Source organism: Triturus cristatus, chromosome 4_1 (assembly GCF_964204655.1).
Source record: "Triturus cristatus chromosome 4_1, aTriCri1.1, whole genome shotgun sequence".
Taxonomy (NCBI): Eukaryota; Metazoa; Chordata; class Amphibia; order Caudata; family Salamandridae; genus Triturus; species Triturus cristatus.
Genome location: NC_140585.1, coordinates 115,065,358 through 115,077,934, shown reverse-complemented (window position 1 = coordinate 115,077,934; position 12,577 = coordinate 115,065,358).

Genomic DNA, 12,577 nt, shown 5'->3' with positions numbered 1-12,577 from the left:
GCACTGCCCTAAACCCTGAAACACCACCCCTAGCACAACCCCCTACACTACCCAAACACCATTGCACTGCCCTAAACCCCGAAACACCACCCCCCTGCACGACCCCCTACACTGCCCAAATATCACTGCCCTAAACCCTGAAAAAACACCCCAAGCAAGACCCCCTACACTGCCCGAACACCACTGTACTGCCCTAAACCCTGAAACACCACCCCCAGCATGACCCCCTACACTGCCCGAATACCACCGCACTGCCGTAAACCCTGAAACACTACCCCCAGCACGACCCCCCACACTGCTCGAACACCACTGCACTGCCCTAAACCCTGAAACACCACCTCCCTGCACGAACCACTACACTGCCCGAACACCACTGCACTGCCCTAAACCCTGAAACACCACCCCAGCAAGACCCCCTACACTGCCTGATCAACCCTGCACTGCCCTAAACCCTGAAATACCACCCACAGAAAGACCCCCTACACTGCCCTAACACCACTGCCCTAAACCCTGAAACACCACCCCCAGCATGTCCCCTACACTGCCCGAACACCACTGCTCTGCCCTAAACCCTGAAACACCAGCCCCAGCACGACCGCCTACACTGCCCAAACACGACTGCACTGCCCTAAACCCTGAAACTCCACCCCAGCACGACCCTCTACACTGCCCAAACACGACTGCTCTGCCCTAAACCCTGAAACATCAGCCCCAGCACGACCCCTACATTGCCCGAACACCACTTCACTGAACTAAACCATAAAACACCACCCCCAGCACGACCCCCTACACGGCCCGAACACGACTGCACTGCCCTAAACCCTGAAACACCACCCCCAGCAAGACCCCCTACACTGCCCGAACACCACTGTCCTAAACCTTGAAACACCACCCCCATCAAGACCCCTACCCTGCCCGAAAACCACTGCACTGCCCTAAACCCTGAAACACCACCCCTAAACAACCCCTCACACTGCCCGAACACCACTGCACTGCCCTAAACTGTGAAACACCAACCCCTGCATGACCCTCTCCCCTGCCCGAACACCACTGCACTGCTCTAAACCCTAAAACATCAAACCCATCACGACCCCCTACACTTCCCAAAAACCACTGCACTGCCCTAAACCCTGAAACACCAGCCCCAGCACGACACCCTACACTGCCCGAACACCACTGCAGTGCCCTAAACCCTGAAACACCATCCCCAGCACAATCCCTACACTCTACAAACACCACTGCATTGCCCTAAACCCTGAAACACCAGCGCCAGCATGACCCCCTACACTGCCCGAATACCACTGCACTGCCGTAAACCCTGAAACACTACCCCCAGCACGACCCCCCACACTGCTCGAACACCACTGCACTGCCCTAAACCCTGAAACACCACCTCCCTGCACGAACCACTACACTGCCCGAACACCACTGCACTGCCCTAAACCCTGAAACACCACCCCAGCAAGACCCCCTACACTGCCTGATCAACCCTGCACTGCCCTAAACCCTGAAATACCACCCACAGAAAGACCCCCTACACTGCCCTAACACCACTGCCCTAAACCCTGAAACACCACCCCCAGCACGACCCCTACACTGCCCGAACACCACTGCTCTGCCCTAAACCCTGAAACACCAGCCCCAGCACGACCGCCTACACTGCCCAAACACGACTGCACTGCCCTAAACCCTGAAACTCCACCCCAGCACGACCCTCTACACTGCCCAAACACGACTGCTCTGCCCTAAACCCTGAAACATCAGCCCCAGCACGACCCCTACATTGCCCGAACACCACTTCACTGAACTAAACCATAAAACACCACCCCCAGCACGACCCCCTACATGGCCCGAACACGACTGCACTGCCCTAAACCCTGAAATACCAGCCCCAGCACAACCCCTACACTGCCCGAACACAACTGCACTGCCCAAAGCCCTAAAAAACCAGCCCCAGCACAACCACTCAAACTGCCCGAACACCACTGCACTGCCCTAAACCCTGAAACACCACCCCTAGCACAACCCCCTACACTACCCAAACACCATTGCACTGCCCTAAACCCCGAAACACCACCCCCCTGCACGACCCCCTACACTGCCCAAATATCACTGCCCTAAACCCTGAAAAAACACCCCAAGCAAGACCCCCTACACTGCCCGAACACCACTGTACTGCCCTAAACCCTGAAACACCACCCCCAGCATGACCCCCTACACTGCCCGAATACCACCGCACTGCCGTAAACCCTGAAACACTACCCCCAGCACGACCCCCCACACTGCTCGAACACCACTGCACTGCCCTAAACCCTGAAACACCACCTCCCTGCACGAACCACTACACTGCCCGAACACCACTGCACTGCCCTAAACCCTGAAACACCACCCCAGCAAGACCCCCTACACTGCCTGATCAACCCTGCACTGCCCTAAACCCTGAAATACCACCCACAGAAAGACCCCCTACACTGCCCTAACACCACTGCCCTAAACCCTGAAACACCACCCCCAGCATGTCCCCTACACTGCCCGAACACCACTGCTCTGCCCTAAACCCTGAAACACCAGCCCCAGCACGACCGCCTACACTGCCCAAACACGACTGCACTGCCCTAAACCCTGAAACTCCACCCCAGCACGACCCTCTACACTGCCCAAACACGACTGCTCTGCCCTAAACCCTGAAACATCAGCCCCAGCACGACCCCTACATTGCCCGAACACCACTTCACTGAACTAAACCATAAAACACCACCCCCAGCACGACCCCCTACACGGCCCGAACACGACTGCACTGCCCTAAACCCTGAAATACCAGCCCCAGCACAACCCCCTACACTGCCCGAACACCACTGCACTGCCCAAAGCCCTAAAACACCAGCCCCAGCACAACCACTCAAACTGCCCGAACACCACTGCACTGCCCTAAACCATGAAACACCACCCCTAGCACAACCCCCTACACTACCCAAACACCATTGCACTGCCCTAAACCCTGAAACACCACCCCCCTTCACGACCCCTACACTGCCCGAATATCACTGCCCTAAACCCTGAAAAAACACCCCAAGCAAGACCCCCTACACTGCCCGAACACCACTGCACTGCCCTAAACCCTGAAACACCACCCCAGCAAGACCCCCTACACTGCCTGATCAACCCTGCACTGCCCTAAACCCTGAAATACCACCCACAGAAAGACCCCCTACACTGCCCTAACACCACTGCCCTAAACCCTGAAACACCACCCCCAGCACGACCCCTACACTGCCCGAACACCACTGCTCTGCCCTAAACCCTGAAATACCAGCCCCAGCACGACCGCCTACACTGCCCAAACACGACTGCACTGCCCTAAACCCTGAAACTCCACCCCAGCACGACCCTCTACACTGCCCAAACACGACTGCTCTGCCCTAAACCCTGAAACATCAGCCCCAGCACGACCCCTACATTGCCCGAACACCACTTCACTGAACTAAACCATAAAACACCACCCCCAGCACGACCCCCTACACGGCCCGAACACGACTGCACTGCCCTAAACCCTGAAATACCAGCCCCAGCACAACCCCCTACACTGCCCGAACACCACTGCACTGCCCAAAGCCCTAAAAAACCAGCCCCAGCACAACCACTCAAACTGCCCGAACACCACTGCACTGCCCTAAACCCTGAAACACCACCCCTAGCACAACCCCCTACACTACCCAAACACCATTGCACTGCCCTAAACCCTGAAACACCACCCCCCTGCACGACCCCCTACACTGCCCGAATATCACTGCCCTAAACCCTGAAAAAACACCCCAAGCAAGACCCCCTACACTGCCCGAACACCACTGTACTGCCCTAAACCCTGAAACACCACCCCCAGCAAGACACCCTACACTGCCCGAATACCACTGTCCTAAACCCTGAAACACCACCCCCAGCAGGACCCCCTACACTGCCCGAAAACCACTGCACTGCTCTAAACCCTGAAACACCACACCATAAACGACCCCTCACACTGCCCGAACACCACTGCACTGCCCTAAACTGTAAACACCACCCCCTGCTCGACCCTCTACACTGCCCGAACACCACTGCACTGCCCTAAACCCTAAAACAACACCCCCAGCATGACCTCCTACACTGCCTGAACTCCACTGCACTGCCCTAAACCCTGAAACACCACCCCCAGCATGACCCCGTACACTGCCCGCACACCACTGCACTACCCTAAACCCTGACACACGAGCCCCAGCACGCCCCCTAAACTGCCTAAACACCACTGCACTGCCCTAAACCCTGAAACACCAGCCCCAGCATGACCCCCTACACTACCCGAAAACCACTGCACTGCTCTAAACCCTGAAACACCAGCCCCAGCACTATACCCTACACTTTCTGAACACCACTGCAGTGCCCTAAACCCTGAAACACCAGCCCCAGCACAACCCCCTACACTCCACGAACACCACTGCATTGCCCTAAACCCTGAAACACCAGCCCCAGCACGACCCCCTACACTGCCCGAACACCACTGCACTGCCCTAAACCCTGAAACACCACCCCAGCAAGACCCCCTACACTGCCCGAACACCACTGCACTGCCCTAAACCCTGAAATACCACCCACAGCAAGAGTCCCTACACTGCCCGAACACCACTGCCCTAAACCCTGAAACCCCACCCCCAGCACGGCCCCTACACTGCCCGAGAATCACTGCATTGCCCTAAACCCTGAAACATCAGCCCCAGCACGACCCCAACACTGCCCGAACACCACTGCACTGCCCTAAACCCTGAAACTCCAGCCCCAGCATGACCGCCTACACTGCCCGAACATGACTGCACTGCCCTAAACCCTGAAACTCCACCCCCAGCACGACCCCCTACACTGCCCGAACACGACTGCTCTGTCCTAAACCCTGAAACATCAGCCCCAGCATGACCCCTATACTGCCAGAACACTTCTAGACTGGCCTAAACCCTGACACACCACCCCCAGCACGGTCCCCTACAATTCCTGAACACTACTGCAATTCCCTAAACCCTTTAAGACCACCCCCAGCACGACCCCCTACATTGACTGAATACCACTGCACTTGCCTAAACCCTGAAACACAAGCCCCAGCACGACCCCCTACAATGCCCGAACACCACTGCACTGCCCTAAACCCTGAAACATCAGCCCCAGCACGACCCCTACACTGCCCGAACACCACTGCACTGGCCTAAACCCTGACACACCACCCCCAGCATGATCCCCTACAATTCCAGAACACTACTGGAATTCCCTACACCCTGAAAGACCACCCCCAGCAGTACCCCTACATTGACAGAACACCACTGCACTTGCCTAAACCCTGAAACACCAGCCCCAGCACAACCCCCTACACTTCCCGAACACCACTGCAGTGCCCTAAACCCTGAAACACCAGCCCCAGCATGACCCCCTGCACTCCCTGAACAACACTGCAGTTCCCTAAACCCTGAAACACCAGCCCCAGCACGACCCCCTACACTGCCCGAACACCACTGCACTGCCCTAAACCCTGAAACACCAGCCCCAGCACGATCCCTACACTGCCTGAGCACCACTGCACTGCCCTAAACCCTGAAACATCACCCCCAGCATGACCCCCCACACTGCCTGAACACCACTGCACAGTCCTAAACCCTGAAAAACCATCTCCCTGCATGACCCCCTACACTGCCCGAACACCACTGCACTGCCCTGAACCCTGAAACACCACCCCAGCAAGACCCCCTACACTGCCCGAACAACACTGCCCTAAACCCTGAAACACCACCCCAGTAAGACCCCCAACACTTCCCGAACACCGCTGCACTGCCCTAAACCCTGAAACACCACTCCCTGCATGACCCCTTACACTGCCCGAACACCGCTACACTGCCCTATACCATGAAGCACCACCCCCGGCACTACCCCTACACTGCACGAACATTGCTGCTTTTCCCTAAACCCTAAAAAACCACCCCCAGCATTACCTCCTACACTGCCTGAACACCACTGAACTGCCCTAAACCCTGAAACACCACCCCCAGCACGACCCCCTACACTGCCCGCACACCACTGCACTGCCCTAAACCCTGACACACCACCCCCACCACGACCCGCTACACTGCCTAAACACCACTGCATTGCCCTAAACCCTGAAACACCATCCCCAGCACGACACCCTACACTCCCCCAACACCACTGCACTGCCCTAAACCCTGAAACACCAGCCCCAGCACGACCCCCTACACTGCCCGAAAACCACTGCACTAAACCCTGAAACACCAGCCCCAGCACTACACCCTACACTGCCCGAACACCACTGCAGTGCCCTAAACCCTGAAACACCAGCCCCAGCACAACCCCCTACACTCCACGAACACCACTGCATTGCCCTAAACCCTGAAACACCAGCCCCAGCATGACCCCCTACATTGCCCGAACACCACTGCACTGCCCTAAACCCTAAAACCCTCCCCCCAGCACGACCCCCCACACTGCCCAAACACCACTGCACTGCCCTAAACCCTGAAACACCACCTCCCTGCACGAACCCCTACACTGCCTGTACACCACTGCACTGCCCTAAACCCTGAAACACCACCCTAGCAAGACCCCCTACACTGCCCGAACACCACTGCACTGCCCTCAACCCTGAAATACCACCCACAGCAAGACTCCCTACACTGCCCGAACACCACTGCCCTAAACCATGAAACACCACCCCCAGCACAGCCCCTACACTGCCCGAAAATCACTGCTCTGGCCTAAACCCTGAAACACCGACCCTAGCACTACCCACTACACTGCCTGAACACCCCTGCACTGCCCTAAACCCTGAAAGACCAGCCCCAGCACTACCCCCTACACTGCCTGAACACCACTAGACTGGCCTAAACCCTGACACACCACCCCCAGCACGATCCCCTACAATTCCTGAACACTACTGTAATTCCCTAAACCCTGAAAGACCACCCCCAGCACGACCCCCTACATTGACCGAACACCACTGCACTTGCCTAAACCCTGAAACACCAGCCCCAGCACGACCCCCTACACTTCCCGAACACCACTGCAGTGCCCTAAACCCTAAAACACCAGCCCCAGCACGACCCCTTGCACTCCCTGAACACCACTGCACAGTCCTAAACCCTGAAAAACCATCTCCCTGCACGACCCCCTACACTGACTGAACACCACTGCACTGCCCTGAACCCTGAAACACCACCTCAGCAAGACCCCCTACACTGCCCGAACACCACTGCCCTAAACCCTGAAACACCACCCCAGTAAGACCCCCAACACTGCCCGAACACCGCTGCACTGCCCTAAACCCTGAAACACCACTCCCTGCATGACCCCTTACACTGCCCGAACACTGCTACACTGCCCTATACCATGAAACACCACCCCCAGCACTACCGCCTACACTGCACGAACATTGCTGCTTTGCCCTAAACCCAAAAACACTACCCCAGCACGACCACCTTCACGGCTCAAACACCACTGCTCTGCCCTAAATCCTAAAACACCACCCCCGCACATCCCCCTACACTGCCCGAACACCACTGCTCTGCCCTAAGCCCTGAAACACCAGCCCCAGCACGATCCCCTACACTGCCCGAACACCACTGCACTGCCCTAAACCCTAAAATACCAGCCCCAGTACGACCCCCTACACTGCCCCAGCACAACTGCAGTTCCCTAAACCCTGAAACACCAGCCCCAGCATGACCCCCTACACTGCCCGAACACCACTGCACTGCCCTAAACCCTGAAACACCAGCCCCAGCACGACCCCTACACTGCCTGAGCTCCACTGCACTGCCCTAAACCCTGAAACACCACCCCCAGCATGACCCCCACACTGCCTGAACACCACTGCACAGTCCTAAACCCTGAAAAACCATCTCCCTGCACGACCCCCTACACTGCCTGAACACCACTGCACTGCACTGAACCCTGAAACACCACCTCAGCAAGACCCCCTACATTGCCCGAACACCACTGCCCTAAACCCTGAAACACCACCCCAGTAAGACCCCCAACACTGCCCGAACACCGCTGCACTGCCCTAAACCCTGAAACACCACTCCCTGCATGACCCCTTACATTGCCCGAACACCGCTACACTGCCCTATACCATGAAACACCACCCCCAGCACTACCGCCTACACTGCACGAACATTGCTGCTTTGCCCTAAACCCAAAAACACTACCCCAGCATGACCACCTTCACGGCTCAAACACCACTGCTCTGCCCTAAATCCTAAAACACCACCCCCGCACATCCACCTACACTGCCCGAACACCACTGCTCTGCCCTAAACCCTAAAACACCAGCCCCAGCACAATCCCCTACACTGCCCGAACACCACTGCACTGCCCTAAACCCTAAAACACCAGTCCCAGCACGACCCCCTACACTACCCCAACACCACTGCACTGCCCTAAACCCTGAAACACCAGCCCCAGCACGACCCCCTACACTGTCCGAACACCATTGCACTGCCCTAAACCCTGAAACTGCAGCCCCAGCACGACCCCCTACACTGCCCGAACACCACTGCACTTCCCTAAACCCTGAAACTCCAGCCCCAGCAAGACCCCCACACTGCCTGCACACCACTGCTCTGCCCTAAATCCTGAAACACTAGCACCAGCATGACCCCTACACTGCCCGAACACCACTGCTCTGCCTTAAACCCTAAAACACCACCCCCCACACGACCCCCCACACTGCCCGACCACCACTGCACTGCCCTAAACCCTGCAACACCACCCCGCTGACCCTCTACTCTGCCCGAACACCACTGCACTGCCCTAAACCCTGAAACACCTCCCCCAGCAGGACCCCCTACACTGCACGAACACCACTGCCCTAAACCCTAAAACACCACCCCCAGCACAACCCCCTACACTACCCGAACACCACTGCACTACCCTATACCATAAAATACCACCCCCAGCACGACCCCCTACACTTCCCGAACACCACTGCACTGCCCTAAACCCTAAAATATCACCCCCAGCACGACCCTGTACACTACCCAAACACCACGGCACTACCCTAAATCTACCCCAGCATGACCCCCTACACTACCCAAAGACCACTTCACTACCCTAAACCCTAACAACCTACCCCCAGCATGACCCCTACACTACACCAACACCACTGCACTACCCTAAACCCTAAAACACTACCCCAGTATGACCCCCACACTACCCAAACACCACTGCACTACCCTAAACCCTAAAACACTACCCCAGCATGACCCCCTACACTATCCAAACACCACTGCTCTGCCCTAAACCCTAAAACACTACCCCCAGCATGACACCATATACTACACAAACACCACTGTACTGCCTTAAACCCTAAAACACTACCCCGAGCACAACCCCCTACACTACACAAACACCACTGCACGTCCCTAAACCCTAAATCTACCCCAAGCATGACCCCCTACACTACACAAACATCACTGCACTACCCAAAACCCTAAAACACTACCACCAGCATGACCCCCTACACTACACATAAACCACTGCACTACCCTAAACACTAAAACACTACCCCCAGCGCGACCCCCTACACGACACAAACACCACTGCACTACCCTAAACCCTAAAACACTACCCTCAGCATGACACCCTACACTACCCAAACACCACTGTTCTGCCCTAAACCCTAAAATACTACCCCCAGCATGACATCATATACTACACAAACACCACTGCACTACCCTAAACCCTAAAAAAGTAACCACCACCCCATGCCCAATCCCCCTTACCCCTCACTCCTCGTGGTTCCTCTCTCCTCATGGTTCCTGCTTCATGGCGTCTCTGAGGGGCGCTGCACGTCGTTGTGAGGAAATGGAACAGCCTGTTTCCTTACAACGTCGTGGATCGTCTACATTTTTTTAGAACTCATGGTCATTTACATACATACCTTTACAACAAAATTTGTTGTTAAGGCATGCGTGGTAATGACCATGCATTCTAAAAAAATGCGTATTAATGACTTTGCGATGTACAACGCATGCATGGTAATGCATGCATTGTAATGGTATCGCAAAGTAAAAAATTTGTTGTAACAGCTTTTTACCTATCAAAGCTGGCCCCTGTTCTTCAGTGAGTTGATTTTTTTTATAAATTAGGAGGAAGGAATGTGTTTTTTTTACCGAAAAGTGCATTCCCGGCTGTTGTATTGTGAAAGTGTCCGCTTGGCTTGTTACACTTCCGGTGAGAGAGTGGAAGAGTCTGTTTGGATCTAAAGGGGTTCAGCTGGTGGACGGGGCCAGCGTGACACATCATCAGAAAACACAGCTAATGGAAAGCGTTGTCCCCAAGTGTGGAGCAGTGCCATGAGAGGTCAACGATTGTGCGTCCCACCGCAGTATGACCTTACCGCGTGACCCATATGCCGCCTCCAGTGTACGGAAGACAGAAGCGGCATCCATCGCAGGTCCTCTTGAAGACCATTGTAGCACTAATTCTACATTTTGGAACTAGGGCATTGTAACCTTGTTATTCCTGCCAGATACAAAGAGAAGATCATGTGTTATTCAGTACCCTCATTACCTTTTCTGTGGGTAGTGGTGCTTTTCACTTTGCTGCCCCGCCACTGCACATGACTGGACTCCCCACCTCGTGTGCCATCTGCAGGGCCTCTGCCCTCGGATCACTGGTTTCGGTTTCTGGAGTGGTAACATAAACAGTTGCTCCCAAAGGCCTAGCCTGAACACTTAGGTGAATATCCCCTGCACCAGCATTACGCGGAAAGTCTTTCCTAGCTCTCCCACGTCGACAACGATGTCATAAAAGCACGGGTCAGCTCGCGACACCGTATGACGTCATAGGAGCCATAAGAAGACCTCGTCGGCGTGATGACGTCAGTTACACCCATTTTTGCCGTGCCACCGAGGTAAACAGGTGGACGAACACATTTTCACATGTATGCATAGTATACTAAATATATATATACATACATATATATATATATCACTGGAGAGCTTAATTTGTGCAATATTGGTGTTCAGAATGGTGGAATCCATCCGAGGATTTTAATCACAGTGTGGTGAAAACTACGAGTCCCAGAAACTCTTCTTACTGATCACGCCCACTAGGGGGCTGTACCTACTAAAGGACTGTTAATGGAGGGCTCATTTCCCATGCCAATCTGCCTTTGAACATTGCTGGGAGCCCGTGAGCAAGGAGCAGGAGCTCCGAAACGCGTAGGGCCATGTATTTAAATGAGCACCTGTGATGTCCGGTTTTCAAAGAATAAAGGAATGCTGCTTGAAGATGCAGAATCCGCTGGTTCTTTCAAGGTCGTCCTCAAAGGTGGGATACCTTTTGTTGGATATATATATATATATATATATTCACTGAAAAAACCATAGGTTTTACACATGTTATAGTTAGCTGGACATTTTACTGATAAAAAACCATTGAAATTCCCCCATTATAGTTAGTGCAGGCAACTATAACTCACGCGACCGCAATCCTCTGCTGATGCTAATACTGTATTTAGACACTTATTTGCCCATGTCTTCTTCCATTAAATTTTAGCTATACATATATTGCAAATATTTTTTTTTCATAAAGACACATATGTCATCAGCAGAGGATTGCGGTCGCGTGAGTTATAGTTGCCTGCACTAACTATAACGGGGGAATTTCAATGGTTTTTATCAGTAAAATGTCCAGCTAACTATAACATGTGTAAAACCTATGGTTTTTTCAGTGAATTTGCAAGGTTTTTTAAATGCTAATTCCTAACTATAACGTGTGTGAAACCTATGGTTTTTTCAGTGAATTTGTACGATTTTTTAAATGCTAAGTTACTTTACGCCATTCGTGGCGTGCGCGCCCACTTAACGCAGTTCGTTCCGTGCGCGCACGGTGCGCTTCGCGCACCGTGCACCCACTTTACGCAGTTAGTGCCGTGCACGCACGGTGGGCACGCGGTGGGCTACGCGCACTGCGTGCCCACGTTACGCTGGAGGGGCCATGTACGCAAGATGCGCTTCGCGCACTGTGCGCACATGGAGGACATATTATGCGCTTCGTTGTGAAAGGTTATCTTTTACTTTTGAATTTGTATACCATATGCCATGCACAAATGGTGGCCTTCGTGCACCATTTGCACACGGGGTGTGGAGAGTGTGGATATTTTTTTTTTTTCTAATTATTTCTACCGTACGCATACGGTAAGCGTAATCGGCGATTTTTCGAAAAAAAATAAAATTGAATTTTTGGCCTTGGGGGTTCTTTGGGGACACCTTCATCAAGGCTAGGTGGTTAGGAGCTGTCTAAACAGCCCCTTTACATGTTTTTTGCCTTTGTTTTTCCTCCCCCCCCTCAGAGTGCGAGATAGAAAATGGCGGCCGCCGCTTCCTGGTTTCGACCGATTCGAATGTTTACTAAGATATAACAGCCAACTCTAAATTTTGAGTTGGTGTATCAAAGGTTATATTAGGGTGTGAGAAGATGTGGTAATTTTTCTTATGGATGACGTCATCAGTGATGTCATTTGAGATGTCATCAGTGATGTCATGAG